Source organism: Phyllobates terribilis, unplaced genomic scaffold (genome assembly GCF_046119375.1).
Source record: "Phyllobates terribilis strain yellow unplaced genomic scaffold, ASM4611937v1 Scaffold_348__1_contigs__length_1988982, whole genome shotgun sequence".
NCBI classification, from domain to species: Eukaryota; Metazoa; Chordata; class Amphibia; order Anura; family Dendrobatidae; genus Phyllobates; species Phyllobates terribilis.
The window spans coordinates 710,580-727,281 of NW_027363108.1; the positions used below are offsets into that span (position 1 = coordinate 710,580).

Below are 16,702 nucleotides of genomic sequence, written 5' to 3' on the forward strand. Positions count from 1 at the left end.
GTACAATCCTTTTTTTCATTGAAGACAAATTAAATGAAGATAATAATACCAAAGAATTTGTGATTGCAATTATTTTCAGGAAGAAACTGAGCATTATCTGACAGAATTGCAGGAGTGCCAATACTTTTGGCCACCACTGTATACAAGTCATTACCCTGGAAAGGATGTTCCTTAACATATTTCCCAGGAAAATCCATTTTGGTTTTGTTTTTGTATGTTTTATTGTGAGTCCTTAAAAGTGGCGTAATACTCTGACAACATTGTTGACATCAGTGACCAGGGAGTCAGAAATGCTTCCAGAGGCCTTCCCAATGCTGTTCCCATGTCATTTGAGCACTGTTCCCATCGATTTGGGCAATTTTTAGGCCCTCTGCAGACCGCCTGGGGGAACCGCCTGAAAAATGCTCAAGTTTCCCAAAGACTTTCATTGAGCTCGTTTCTCGGGTCGAGCACCCGAGTATTCCAATTTGCTCGTCCCGAGCAATGAGTACCCGAGCATTTTAGTGCTCGCTTATCACTAGATATCAGGTTCGGTGAGGTAGGTCTGTGTGACATCGGCATAGAGGTCATACTGAAAGCTATGAGACTCTATGAGCTGTCCAATGCCGAAGGTTTAGATGGAGAAGAGCACGGGTTCCAGAAATGTTCCTTAGGGGACACCGACAGATAGGAGGTGGGATGAGGAGGTGGTATGTGAGTGGGAGACACTAATTTCCTGTCTGTCTATGAAGAGATCCAAAATAGGGCCAAGTCTGTGATGCCGAGAGATGAGAGAGTCTGTAGTGGTATCCATCACAACCACATTGCCACCTTTGTCGGACGGCTTTATGGTTATGGTTTGATCCTTTTCAAGTCTGCGTAGTGAATCCATTTCACCTCTTGCAAGGTTATGTTATTCCCAATGCTTAGTTTTTGTCAGTTGTATGATGTCGTCCGTAACCAAATGAAGGAAGACATCTATGGAACTTAAGTCTCCGGTAGGAGGTGGCAGTCTAGAAATTTTATTTTTAAGGTCCGTGAAGGGACCAATGTATTCGGGTTCACCTCATCAAGATGATATAGCAACCTCACGCCTTGTAAAAGGTTATTGGGTATTCCCAAGTTGTCACACTCCTTTCTATTCTCCCTAAGGAAGTGCTCTTTTCATTTCAAACGTCTGATGAATAGATGCAGGACTTTTATTATTTCAAATTTGTCAAAATCAGTGGTGTGGATAAAACTTAAACCTATACTCAGTACGCACATTTCATCAGTAGTGAGGGGCATTGATGATAGATTGATGACCTGTGTTGTTAAACGGGATTCCGCTGGTTGGATCGGCTCCTGAGCAGGTAGTTCAGCTCTAAAAAACTCCCTATCTGCGGGGTTCTCCTATTATTTCCTCTCCCCTGATATCTACCCCCTCCTTTTAATTTTCCCTTTTGGGTTTTCGATTTTGTATCAGTATGTGAGACCTCTGTTTCAGAGGAGGATAAGTCTATCTCAGGAATATAATTCTGTTTGGTAAGCGCCACTGAATATTCCTTGTTTTCCCTGAATTCTTCAAGGTAATAAAGAACTTGTGTTTACACTCTTTTAGGTGGTATTGGTACCTTTCTACCTTGTTCTGTAACTGTTTCTTTTTTTGCGAAGTCCAGTTCTGACGAGAATTTTTTAGTTACCTCTATTTGCTCCTTAAGAGCTTCCTTTTTAGGGTGCCAGTAGGGAATAATTGACACTTCCTTCCTCGTTTTTCCCAAATAGTGAAGGTTGGTGGTATCACCCTACTATGCTAGAACATGTAGGGTATCCATGCATGAGTATCTGTATCATTTTTTGACCCTAATGGTAAGCTGAGGGTCCAATCTCGTTCTTGATCTACACCCTCCTTAAGTAAGTAATATACACTGTACATAATGGTAAAATATCTTTGCCCAATAATTTTCTTTTTTTATACCGCAACCTCTGAGATCATCTGCCTCTTTAGAGTACCACGGTGTGTTTATAAAAATATCAGAGTATATCCCATTTGTTTACAGTGATCCGTGACCATGTGTCTTCTTGGGGGATTGAAGGAGCAATAAAAAATATGTGTCCCTTAATGTGGATCTCCATTTTCCAGCTGCAACCCATATAGCAGGGCATGCGTCTGAAGTATACCTGTTTATGCCACATGGCAACATGCCTGATGAGCAGCATACAGGAGGTTTCAACCCTCTTATATGGTATCTTCGAGACTGGGAGGCAAGGACGAAGAGTGTGACACCTGGACACTGTTACCATGGGGCGGCGCCTTATGCGTCGCTTCTGGAACCAGTGAGTTTCAGCAGCCATGTCCTGAGTTCCACAGACCGGAAGTGAGGTCTTCGGACCGGAAATGCGTCACGCACTGTGGACGAAGCCACCGCAGCGAAGTGTTTCTTTAAAATGGAAACAGTGAGGTGAGTGCCTCTACTGCAGCGTTGAGCAAGTTATCCCACAAACGTGTCTGTAACGATATTACTGTGGTACACGATCGGAATAAGTACCTCCCCTGATGTATCAATGTGTTTGAGGAAACGCGTAGGGAGAATAGAGGAAAAAGGGACCAACACCTATGAATAAACTAGGGAACCGGCATAGTATATCCTCAACTTGGGTTAGATTATTCCCTTTTTTTCCTACTGTTGGTGAATAATCACAGGTGTGCACACACTTACACCAATATCGCATTATTGTGCACACAGGGTGACAGTGGTACATTGAGATCATAGCCCTATGTCACTGCATGTACAGTATATACCTGCATCTATAAGAGTGTTATCCCCCCTTTCCCAAAGTGGACAGGTTTATAGATGATGTCTGACTGATATATGCTAATTATTGCCATCCTACATAAATACCTGAGAAAAGGCATAATATGCTCCACAGTTGAAGAAAAGCACTGGGGGTTCCACTAGTAACCACTTGAATGCTCACCTAGTTTGAATGAGCATTGCCATTTCTGAACTAAGGTACATATAAAAACTGTTCAATAGTATATGAGGATATGAGCATTTATTGTACAGTTTGTGGCCACCCCTAGCTGGTCACTAAATTGTTGTTTGTACCTGCTGTGTGTTTGGCTGCATGTCCAGTGACAATTGGTTTTGGAATACTGGCACTATTCTAAGCACCTTCTGGTCCCTGAGGTGACCTACCTCATCACTGTTGATATTTGTTATTGGCGTTTTTGGGTGATTTTTATTGAGTTTTTTTAATCAATTCTAATAAAAAGATATTTTTAATTAGTCCAATTACTGCTTTTCTTGACTTAAATCTGTTTGGGCATCTACCCCTTGCTTTTTTGACTATATTTTCTGCATCATAGATACAGTCATTACGTTAGTAGACACATAATTACCGCCCTTGTATTTCAGTTTGCCTTCATATTGTGGCAGCCGTGGATCATAAAAATGAGAACTGACATATACAACTACCTGAGTGCTATAAAATAAAGACACAAGGAGACAGAGCATTAATTTTAAACATTTTATTAAATAAAATGTTTACCCCTACCTAAAGCCAATGATCCAGAAGAAGGCAAAAAACCTGGACACGTTCAGCCAATGTGTGTCACAGGGAAAAAATTCCTTCTTGACCCCGAGAAAAGGCGATCAGTTCGAGAACCCTGGACCAAGGCCATACTACAACTAACTAACTGATATATAGAGCAATGACTCGTTTCCGGAGAGCAGATCTTCTTTGTCCTGGTAACACGCCTCACCTCTCCTTATCAGATCGGACTCTGAGCTTATAGCTTGTCTATGTTGATCTCCCCTGTAAAAATACAGAACACTACCCCCCACAAACACTAACCCCCACAAACACTACACCCCACAAACACTACACCCCACAAACACTAGCCCTTCGGATACAGACATAGGGCAGTTATATCATATCAGGCCCCTTATAAAATTAGGTTAGACAGCAGACACCTATGTAATATGATGTCATGATGCACTGATTCCAGAATTATATCTATATAATCAGTATATAATGACCTCATAAGACAACAAATATTATCTACAGACATATTAAATGATTAACACTAAATAATCCCGTGGCTCTTGTTAGATTCTTCAGTCTTCCTTCCAGGATCCAGATATTTTTCCTGGTAAGAAAAAAATAATATGAGACAGATCAGGCAAAGACCCATAGAAAATCAGTCATAAATATATTGTACTTTATGCCCTCTTTTCTTTGCATTTTTAAATTTTGATGTAGATATTTAAAAATGGTGCAATAAATTTAATTTAAAAAAAATTGTGTAAAATGCAAATATATATATATATGTAAAATAAAGAGTAAAATAAATAAATATACAGTATCTCCCCAATGTATGTACACCAACCTCTCTCCCATGTGGGGGAACAAGGGTAGATTTTTTTTGCCCAAAAATCTGAAATTAAAGTGACAGAACCACCACCAGCAATCTGTGCCAGCCACAGATACCACTGGAACTGTCACTGACCGAAGTAGCTACTGTAGTGTCTCCATCCGAGGTCCCATCTTGTTACTGACCTCTGTGATAGCCCCAGGGATGTCCCCATGTTTGCTGCATAGAACTCTCAGTGTCCAACATTCCGCTGTGTGACCTCACAAAGAACCTTCATCACCCAAGTCTAGAGATTCTGCCAGCAAAGACTGGAGAAAGCTAGAACCTTACAGCCACAATCTGTAGACTTGGAGGATCGATGTCCATGTTGGCGCTAAGTTCACTAACAAATCCCTGTAAAATTTCTCATTTACCTGTATCCTCAATCCAGGAACTTCCAATCTCCTCGTCTCATCTCCTGAAATGAGAATCTGTGTCCTCGATCCTGGATCCTCTGCTCTCCTTGTCTTCATCTCTTGAAATGAGCATTTGCCTCCTGAACACCCGTTTATATAGCCCCACAGTCATTGTGACATCATGCTGTGAGGTAACAATGGCCTCCTGGATTTGATGATGTCACATATGACCATGAGTGATATCTCCATAGGTATTAATTAATATTAATAACAAGTAGTAATAATATGGCAGATCACATTGGTTAGCATCAAGGCTGGAGGAGCAGGACGAATAAGGAAAAGTTCCCAAAAGTAAACTGCATTTACTGTGACTGAAAAAAATAAATAACTTTATATTACTTCAAATGTAATTAAATGCTAGGCTCTATGACAACACTACACTGTTACCATAGGAACAAAGACCTATAGCCCATAGCAACCAGTCCAATTCCAGCTTTAGTGTATTTAAGGCCTGAAATCAAGAACATTGAGTGTTTTGTTTGCTGGTGATACATCTAGCAATGGACAAATGACAGGTAAGAGCAGGAATCATTGTCTATGAGAGAAACCATTCCCATTGTTACACATTTTCACACATTTTGTAGGTGCAGGAACTATGGACATTCCAGTTTTTGTGAAACAACAACTCCCAGCATTCACAGGATAAATATGAACAAAAGTTCAAGAATTGCTTTTTATATTTTTCATGACATTCGCCGTGCGGTATAAGCAGGGCCGGCTCCAGGTTTTCATGGGCCCTGGGCGAAAGAGTCTCAGTGGGACCCTTTATCACATACCACGATTCATGACGCACAGATGCCGCAGAGAAATATATATATATAATACAATGCAGAAGATTTCACTTCTTACATTACATGACCGATATCTATTGTAAATTCCACAATAGCTCAGAAACCAGCGAATCGCTGCATGCAGAATACTGGCCCCCATAAAATGCTCCAGACAGGATATTGACCCCATATAATGCTCCATACAGCATACTGTCCCTCTTATAACGATCCTACAGGATACTGGCTCTCATATAACGCTCCATACAGGATACTGGTCCCCATATAGCGTTCCATAAAGAATACTGGCCCCCATATAATGCTCCATGCAGGATGTGCCCCCATATAATGCTCCATGCAGGCTGTGCCCCCACATAATGCTCCATGCAGGCTGTTCCAACCACATAATACCTCATGCAAGCTGTTCCCACCACATAATGCCCCACGCAGGCAGTTCCCCCCTTATAATACCCCATGCAGGATGTCACCCCTATTATAATGTCCCATGCAGGATGTCACCCCGCTTATAATGCCCCATTCATTATGTCACCCCCCCTTATAATGCCCCATGCAGGATGTCACCCTCGCTTATAATGCCCCATGCAGTATGTCACTCCCCCCCATATAATGACCCATGCAGGATGTCACTTCCCCCCCTTTGAATGCCCCATGCGGGATGTCACCTCTCCCCCCCTCTTATAATTCCCCATGCAGGATGTCACACACCCCTTATACTGCCCTATGCAGGATGTCACCCCCCCTTCCTTATAATGCCACATGCAGGATTTCACTCCCCCCCCTTTTAATGCCCCATGCAGGATGTCACCCCCCCTTCCTTATAATGCCCCATGCAGGATGTCACCACTCCCCTTCCTTATAATGCCCCATGCAGGATATCACACCCCCCTCCCTTATAATGCCCCATGCCTCCATACATTAAAAAAAAATAATCAAATACTCACCTCACTTCTTCTCACCTGCTGCCGCTGCTCTGGACTCCAGCGTCGCCGGCGTCTTCCCACTCTGCGCTGTGACGGCTCAGGAAGGAGCGCGGTGAAAAGATGTCAACGCACCCTCTGACCTGAGACATCACAGTGCAGCAGCCGCGAAGAGAATGGACCGGCTGCAGAGGAACGGGGAGAGGTAAGTGATGAGCCGCAGGCTGTAGGGGCCCTGAGGCCATGAGCAAGCGCGGGGGGAGCGGGCGCTGACACCGCTCTCCTCCTCTCACAGGTCCCATAGCGCGGCACGGTGCTAGACGGCGAGTGGGCCCCCCCCCCGCCTGCTCAGGGCAGCGGCACTTGCCCGTGTGTGCCAGGTGCTGACGCCAGCACAGGGTATAAGTGATATGATGACTTTATTCTGTAGGTCAGTTCGATTACAGCGATACCAGATTAATATAAGATTTTTAATGTTTTCCTGCTTTTGCACAATTAAAACATTTATTTTTGGGTACATAATATTTTATTGAACCCTTTTTATTCAGCAGTATGCATAACATAGCGCCATACACTCATCCTACTATTCTGGATCAACATTGGACCAATTTTTTATACACTAGTATGACTCCAGCCTTAAGTTTCCAAACTGATAGCCCTATAAGAGATCACTTTATTGAGCTCTGTCCAGTTTGCCTTATATACCGTATTTTTTGGACCATAAGACGCACTTTTTTCCCCCAATTTATGGGGGTGCGTCTTATGGTCTGAATATACTGTTTCGTGATGTGGAGGCGGCTGGGGTTGCGGCAACGACGGGGGCTGCAGCAGCTGGGGTGGCGATGGAATTGTGTTACCCAGTAACGAGCGGTGGCAGCAGCATGCTTGTGGGCGCAGCCATGAATTCACTACGTCCACACTAGACATCAGGAGGTGGGCGGTCTCAAGTCCAGATCGCGCGCTGCAATGATGTTACAAAGAGGCAGGGCCGGGGCAACACAGAACAGCACAGCGCGCAGTCATTACCGACCCTGCCTCTTTGTAACGTCACTGCAGCGCTTGATCAGGATGAGAGACCGAACACCTCCTGATTTCGAGCATGGCCATAGTGAATTCATGGCTGTGCCCACAAATATTCTGCTGCCGCCGCTCATTACTGGGTAAATTCGCTCCATCGCTGCCACAGACCCCTCCGCTGCCACAGCCTCCTCCGCTGCCACAGCCCCCTGCCGCCACAGCCCCCTCCTGCCACTGCCCCTTTCAGCCCCAGACGCCTCCGCTGCCACAGCCCCAGCCCCCTCCTGCCACAGCCCCCTCTGCCGCCACAGCCCCCTCCGCTGCCCCAGCCACCTCCGCTGCCACAGCCCCAGCCGCCTCCGCTGCCCCAGCCCCAGCTGCCTTCACTGCCCCAGCCACAGCCCCCTCCGCCGCTGCAGCCCCAGCTCCCTCCACCTCCGCTGCCACAGCCCCAGCCGCCAGCACTGCCACAGCCCCAGCCACCTCCGCTGCCACAGCCCCAGCCGCCTACGTTGCCAAAGCCGCCTACACTGCCACAGCCCCCTCTGCAGCCCTGGCTCCCTCCAGCTCCACTGCTACAGCCCCAGCCGCCTCCGCAGCCCCAGCCGCCTCCGCTGCCGCAGCCTCAGCCACCTCCGCTGCCACAGACCCAGCCCCCTCTGCAGCCCCAACCGCCTCCGCCCGCTGCCACAGCCCCAGCCACCTCAGCTGCCACAGCTCCCTCCGCAGCCCCAGCCACCTCTGCTGCCGCAGCCCCCAGCCAGTGTGACCCCGCTCCTTGCCTATCGTGGGTCCAGAATGAGAGGCAAGCATTATAACGTAGAAGTAAAATATAAAGTAAAGTGAAAAAGCACATGACATAAATCATTGTACTACTCCTGTGGTAAACTATAACTCCCAGCATGCCATAAGAGCTGAAGGACTTGCTGGAAGTTATAGTTCTCCTCAGAGCAACCACATGACAAATATGTGGTGAACTATAACTCCCAGCATGGCAAAAGAGGACATGCTGGGAGTTATAGTGCCCCTCAAAGTCAACCACAATACCTGTGGGATCTTAAAGAGGACATACCATACATGGCTGAATACAGCCAGTACATGATACAAGCAACCAGTGGATCGAGCAGCATACTGGCTGTATGACTTCAGCCACATTTGTTTTTTGGCGTTTCTTCCTGCGTGTGTGTACAGTTAGACCACTCAGTCATTGACAGCAGGAGAGGAGAAGCCAAAGGACGGTATGTTTTCCTCTGCCGCAGCATTTCAGACGGAAGACTGAAACATACCATATCAGCCTTACGTCGTACATCCGGTGTCTGATACATTCTGCCTGATCCACGGGCAGCATGCATCAGCTATCGCAATCCATGGGCAGAATGCTTCAAAAGGTTTTTCTCCACTATTTTCCACCTCTAAAACCTTGGTGCGTCTTATGGTCCGGTGCGTCTTATAGTCCGAAAAATACGGAGCTTCCTGCTGACATCAACTGATAGACCTGTATGAGAATGTTAGGACAGGTCTGGGCATGTACGTTGGAATATTTCCAATATATAATGCATTAATATTATAAGTGAATAGGCTTTGCATGTATAACTTAAAATATAAACGTGTCAGGCAAATTCGGAGTTCATGTTTGGAATCAGCGCATTCAATTTAGTGTAAATCACAATAAATCAAATATTTTTCTCTTAGTAGCAAAATCATTGTTGACATGCACTTACTTTTCTAATGTGGTCACTAACCATTAATACAATAACCTTAGCAATCCAGATAATAGATTATCTGCTTGAAGATGGGGTGCCTAAAAGTTTAAAGAAACTCCAGAAGGAGATCAACTTGCCTCATTATCTTTTTACGAACACCTACAACTTAGGCACACATAATGGACCCAGTCAACCACGACAAAGGATGTTAATACACAATCACTTTATCACAGATATGATCATATCTGTGAACCACACACTTGGTTTAATTTCTACTAAATAATAACAACTTCTGTGACCTTGCATAGATGAGAACTACAGTTAAAGGTTTATTCTCATCTCCAAGATCATAACTCAATGTATTAGGTGTAATAATAATATTAGCAAATTCCTCCAATTATAAATGTAGTATAGTTCTTCTGATTCACTATGTTGCTTACCCCATGCACAGATCATTGCAACATCTTAGGTATCCATGTGTCACGCAAGATGTGGGAAAAACATAGTGCATCACAAAGGGAAGAGGGAAAAGAAGCCCAGACTCTAAGGAAAGGGGGGAAGTGGAGACCTCCTAGGCTGATCTAGCATCACCCTGTCTTCCCTAACGTCCTTGTATTGGCTCTTCACCAATCGCCTCACATGTGCATTGTCCTGTCTTTCCCTGGCATATGGATAAGGCTAGGGAAGGGAGGAGATGAGCACTAGTTGATCTCAATTAAACAATATAGACAACAGAAGTAGACAAACAGGGGGAAATTACTTAGCTTTAGACGAACTCCAGGCAAATGCGCACACGTTCTCAAGCTCCAAAAAGCACGAAGTACTGCTCTTGCTAAAGCCTTTACAAGTTGTAATGAATACACAGCAGATATTTATACAACCAGGCAGGATGTTGATTAGCGAGAGGAAGGTAGCCGCTGGGTCCTAGAGACAGAGTCTAAGAAAATGTCTGTAAAGCCAAAGAGGAGGAGCTGGTCATGCAGCGGTATGGTGCAAAGAAGGTTACTGCAGGTTGTAGGCTTTTCGGAAGAGGCGGGACTTCAGGTTCCTTTTGAAGGTTTCCATGGTAGGCAAGAGTCTTTTATGATTGGATAGAGAGTTCCAGAGTAGGAGGGATGCATGGGATAAAGTTTGTGTGCGATTGTGGGAAGAGAAGATAAGAGGTGAGTAGAGCAGGAGATCTTGTGAGGATTGGAGGTTGCGTGCAGGTATGTACCGGGAGATTAAGTCACAGATACATGGAGGAGACAGGTTGTGGATGGCTTTATGTGCCATGGTTAGGGTTTTGAACTGGAGTCTCTGGGCAATGGGGAGCCACTGAAGGGATTGACAGAGGGGAGACGCAGAGGAATAGAGGGGAGACAAGTGGATTAGTCGGGCAGCAAAGTCGGGTGAGATGAGGAGGTGGTGTGTGAGTGGGAGATACTGATGTCCTGTCTGTCTATGAGGAGATACAAGATAGGGCCAAGTCTGTGATGCCGAGAGATGAGAGATTCTGTAGTGGTATACATCACAACCACATTGCAGCCTTTGTCGGACGGCTTTATGGTTATGGTTTGATCCTTTTCAAGTCTGCATAGTGAAACCATTTCACCTCTTGAAAGGTTATGTTATTCCCAATGCTTAGTTTTTGTCAGTTGTATGATGTCCTCCGTAAACCAAATTAAGGAAGAAATCTATGGAACTTAAGTCTCTGGTAGGAGGTGGCATTCTAGAAATTTTATTTTTAATGTTCGTGAAGGGATCATTGTATTAAGGTTCACCTCATCAAGATGGTATAGCAACCTCACGCCTTGTAGAAGGTTATTGGGTATTCCCAAGTTGTCACACTCCTTTCTATCCTCCCTAAGGAAGTGCTATTTTCATTTCAAACGTCTGATGAATAGATGCAGGTCTATTATTATTACAGATTCATCAAAATCAGTGGTGTGGGTAAAACCTTTACTCAGTACGCATATTTCATCAGTAGTGAGGGGCATTGATGATAGATTGATGACCTGTGTTGTTAAACGGGATTCGGCTGATTGGATCGGCTCCTGAGCAGGTAGTTCAGCTCTAAAAAACTCCCTCTCTGCGGGGTTCTCCTGTTATTTCCTCTCCCCCGAAATCCACCCCTTCCTTTTAATTTCCCCTTTTGGGTTTTGGATTTTGTATCAGTATGTGAGACCTCTGTTTCAGAGGAGGATAAGTCTATCTAAGGAATATAATTCTGTCCGGTAATCGGCACCTAATATGCCTTGTATTCCCTGAATTCTTCAAGGTAATAAAGAACTTGTGTTTACACTCTTTTAGGTGGTATTGGTACCATTCTACCTTGTTCTGTAACTATGTTTCTTTTTTTGCGATGTCCAGTTCTGATGAGAATTTCTTAGTTACCTCTATTTGCTACTTAAGAGCTTTCTTTTTAGGGTGCCAACCACCATGTGAGGTAGGGGACAATATAGAATAGGGAGAGAGTAGGGAATAATAGACACTTTCCTTCCCAGTTTTTTCCAAATAGTGCAGGTTGGTGGTATCACCCTACTAGCCTAGCACATGTAGGGTATCCATGCATGTGTATCTGTATCATTTCTTGACCCTAATGGGAAGCTAAGGGCCTAATCTCATTCTTGATCTAGACCCCCCTGACATAACTAATAAATAATGGTAAAATATCTTTGCCCAATCATTTTCTTGTTCTATACCCCATTAATATATATAACTGTGATGTACCTCTGAGACCGTCTGCCTCTTTAGAGTACCACTGTGTGTTTATAAAAATATCAGGGTAAATCCCATTTGTTTACAGTGATCCGTGACCATGTGTCTTCTTGGGGGTTTGAAGAAGCAATAAAAAATATATGTCCCTTCACGTGGATCTCCATTTTCCAGCTGCAAACCATATAGCAGGGCATGCGTCTGAAGTACACCTGTTTATGCCGCATCGCAACATGCCTGAGGAGCAGAATATACAGTCGGTACGGAAAGTATTCAGAACCCTTTAAATATTTCATTTTGTTTCATTGCAGCCATTTTATAAGTTTTAAAAAGTTCATTTTTTTTCTCATTAAAGTACACTCTGTACCCCATCTTGACTGAAAAAAACACTGAAATGTAGAAATTTTTACAAATTTATTAAAAAAAACAAAAACTGAAATATCACATCGTCATAAGTATTCAGACCCTTTGCTCAGACACTCATATTTAAGTCACATGGTGTCCATTTCCTTGTGATCCTCCTTGAGAGAGTTCTACTCCTTGTGCGGTAGCGCTATTGATCATGTTGAGGGGCTCTCACTTCACCGGGTTAATTAAAGCACACATGCAACGTTTTCCAGTAATCTAAAGTCCAGCAGTTTATTACACATCATAAACTGCTTATAACATAGTCCATCTCAGGGGCTCGCAGGAATATTACACATGTAATATCCTAGAGCTTTTTCAGTGGCAGCTATGCCTGCTTGGCTTCAGAAACAGTCCTCAGCAAGGTAACAACATCAAGGTCCATATCAAGCACCGTCTTTTACCTTTTTCAGGTCTAGCTGCTTCCATTAACTCTGTTCTGCCAAAGCTGTGGTTTTAGGCTCACCAGATGTGGCCTACAGGCCTCGTGCCTTCCAGGTCTAATGGTGTCTCAGGCACAGAGATCAGGTCTCTTGACTCACTGCGTTTCAAAAACCCCCCGAATATATATCCCTCTGTGCGCACAGGACCTGTGATGATGTCACAGTCGTGTGATCAGTCATTGTCACTAACTTCGTCAAGTCACATTTCCGAGTCGTAACCTTGTCAGACCCCCCTCGCTCCCAGCAGTCAATATAGCAGTGCGACTCACTTGCCCTTGTATCTAAGGTCAGGTTCGACTCCGTACTGTCTCGTACTGTATTGGGTTGTTTGTATGGGCCTCTCAGACCTGAGTTACTGGAGGATTCACGACCTCTAAACCCACACCCACTATCCTCAGAATATCTTGAAAGGTCTCTAACTTCTGCTGTAGCCGTTCTATTATTTGGAGGGCCCTTTCTCTGTCTGGTCTCACAATTTATAGACGGCTGCCATCTTCTGCTGCTCAGGCGACGCTGTCTTTCCATTCACAGTCTGGCAAGATTCAACTGTTCTACCTCTTGCAGGTAGGTCACTCGGTACTCCATCAGCATTCTTACATATGCAAGATTTTCTTCCGTTCCTACAGCGGAGAATGACACCATGCTGTCTTCATCCAGTATCCAGTCCTGCTGATCACGTGGACTGCTTATTTTCATCACACCAGACTTCTTTACCATCATTTGCATGGCTTGGCCATTTCTCCCAATGAGCTTTCTTACCAGAGCATGGGGCACCCAGATAACTTCTTCCCGCAGACTTTGAGCTTTTCTCATAAGCTCCAGTTGTCTAATGGCTTGTTCAGTCTTCAACCGGACAATCCGCTTCGTGCAAACACATCGCCAGTGCATGTCACTTAGGACAGCCACCCTCTTCACTGTGACTTCGGTTGTGGACAGGACCACCAGCTGTTTAGCTTCTGAGGTCGAGTACACCTTACATGCTCCCACGGCCTTCTTAAACTCTTCATGCACTGACTCTCTGGTGCATTCTTCTCTCAAATCTTCGGGTACATCTATGAGGCACTTGTACCGAGAAGTTTCTGTCTAACCAGTGGTCTCCAAACGATCATCTGGCTCAGGTTTCAGGGACAACTGACTTTCAGATTCTTCACCCTGTATGCTTCCCCTTAGCTGACTCACAGCTATGAACTCAAGAATTCTCCTCTTGACATTTTCCTTCCCATACTGATCTTCTTTTAACACTTCCTCAGCTCTCCTCAGTTCCACCTTCTCATAGTATAAAGGATTAAGCGCAACTTGTTTGCCCTTTTCCTTCTCCGAGGCGGCCTCGTTCACTGATTGGTACTTTGCCAGGCGACCTTTGAGCTCGAAAACTTCTTCCTCTAGCTCAGCTACTTGCCTCTCAGCAGCTCATCTCTGAAGCTCTTCCTGCTTCAACTGCTACTTTATCAGCAGAATTCTCTCAGCCCTCTCTGTCTCCAATGCGCCCACTCGGCACTCGACAGCCAGTCTCTCAAGCTTCTCTTGCTTCAAATGGGCTTGTAGCGTCTCCTTGAGCTCCTTGATCTCGGCTCTTACATCCACCGAATCATCCAAGCTCGCATTATTCGAGGAGGTATTTGCTTCATACCACCCTTCTTCAGTGGCAAACTCCTGACCCTGGTCTGTGGCTTCTCCGATAGACTCCTCCATCTTTTTCCACTCAGTTTCCTTCCTGCTGATTCTATCCTGAAGGAACGTCTCTGCCCTTTGCAGATCATCACAGAACGTCTTCAGCTCCTTCACCTGAGCTTCCAGTCCTAGGATCTTTCTACGGAGATCATCATTCTCATCATGGGTGTCCTGCTGAGTGGTCTCAATCATTTGTAGCATGTGCTCTGCATCTGTGTCACCCCAGGCCTGGATGCCACAAACTTGTAAGGCTGTGTCTGAGAGCAGGAGGAAGGTTCTCTGGTCATGGACCATTTGCATGCAGCACCTCCTGTCCCAGGCCAGTAGGGGGAGCAGGCTGCCCCTATAAAAACTGGTAGTGAGGGCTGGGTTAGGGAGACCAGGACCCACTTCTGAAGTATCCAGAAGGGTTCCCAGAAGAGATGGACAGGCCAGCTGCAGCTGAGGAGTCCAGGAGGCAAAGGAGGAACAGAAAGCCAGGGACAGAGGCGACGAGAGCCGGTCCTGGAAGAGAGAGACTACTCAACCGGACACTGGGGTCCGAGGCTGTCAGGGTTTCAAGCCCTGCAGCAGATAACCAACCCGCAAGGGATTTTATGTCCCTTGGCCTAAGAAGCCTGGAGGCTCCGCCACACAGAGGGACCGGTACAGCACGGAGAAGCTACAGGTTCCTAAGACCCGAGTCGCAAGCCATACAGGCGTAGTACACGGCAAGCTCAGGGACATGGGCTATCATACCACTAAAGGGGGAGATATTCAGCAAGGGCAGAGAGAGATAATGGTAGGCCTACCCACTCACCCTGACCAGCGGAGCTCGTCCGAATGCCCTCAGACACCTAGGTCCATTCCTACCCTGTACTCCTGGTGGTTCTGTGATAAGATCAGTAAAAGACCCTGGACTGCATTATTGGACTCTGTGTGGTTACTGCTGCGCCTGCACCATCACCCCCAGCATCCTACTACCTGCCCTGAGGCTACACTCCTCCCGTGGGGAGTTGTACTATTCCCTGCTGCATCCCCAACACCAGCCTCAGCGGTCTGCCTTGCAGCGGCGGTCCTCCCTGACCACAATCCACGGGTGGCGTAGTCGGACATTACCTAAAACATATAAAAGACTGCCACTGGTCTGACCACCCTGAGCCACGGGACCGGGTCGCCACTCTTACTCCCAGCATTGCCTTGAAGTCCGGTCTCGAGTGCCCACAGCCCAGGGGGCGAGTCACATCAGCCTTATCATCCTCTAGTTTTTTCTTAACCTGCAGGAGATCCTCATAGTCCCTCTTGGTTTATTGCAGGTCCCTATTGTGTTCATCATACTCCTTCTTGGATTCACGCAGCTCCTGGTTGAACTGTGTGCGCAGTTGTTCTAGGTCTTGATCACGTCCAGAAACTTCGTCCTTCAGCACCCCTTTTAAGGCAGATAGCTCCCTATCCCGCTGGTGTAGACCCTCGTCCAGCCTTTGCTTCGCCTGCATCAGCTGCTTCACCTGCTCTTGAAATCTCTGCACTTCCTTTCTTGTGACCTCTGCTTCCTCCGCATCCACAGAGCCTTTCTTCACTTGGTTCAGCTCTGACTACACCAGGGAGAATCGATTTTTCATTTCATTCAGCTCATCTTCAGACTCCTCTTTCTCAAGCTTCAACTGCAAAACCTCTTCCTTGGTTTTGCTGAGGTCCTCTTTATTTTTCTGGAACATTTCCTTCCATTGGTTGATTTCCTCTCTGCTTTACTCCAGTTCTCACTGCAAGTTCCTCAAAATCTGGTTTATTTTCTGCCGCTCAGACTCCAGGTTCAGCTGGTCCTGGGACACATTCTCCATGTTTTTCCTTAGTTGCTGTACATCACTCTGATACTGCTGCCTGAAAGGCTCCAGCTCTTGGTCATGATTGGCCACCTCCTCTTTCAGCGCTCCCTTCAGGGCTGTCAGTTCCTGAACCTTCTGTCTCAGTAGATCATCCTGCTTGTACTGAATCTACAGAACTGCATCCAACTCGTCCTCCTGGTCTTCTTTATTGTCTGATACTGTATCAGAGGTTGCTACTGGCAGCGTCACCTCCTCTTCCATCCTGATCTCCTCTGCTTCTAAAGGAGAATCCACACTCGGAATAAAGGCACACAGCATTGCATTTTCTTTATTTACCCTTTCAGCAAAGACTACAGGAGCAAATTTTGTGGCCCTTGTACCTTCGTCGATGAAAGTGGGACTTTCTCACCTCATTTAACTCCTCCTGACTGAACTCTCTTTCTACTTTCATAGTGTCACTCCCCA

At 45.7% G+C, this 16,702-nt stretch overlaps 1 pseudogene; it reads right to left on the minus strand.

Moving 5' to 3' along the window:
• Nucleotides 1-16,498, minus strand: part of LOC141222239 (cingulin-like) — a 53,394-nt pseudogene extending 36,896 nt beyond the window's left edge.
• Between the last annotated feature and the right edge of the window lie 204 nt (nucleotides 16,499-16,702).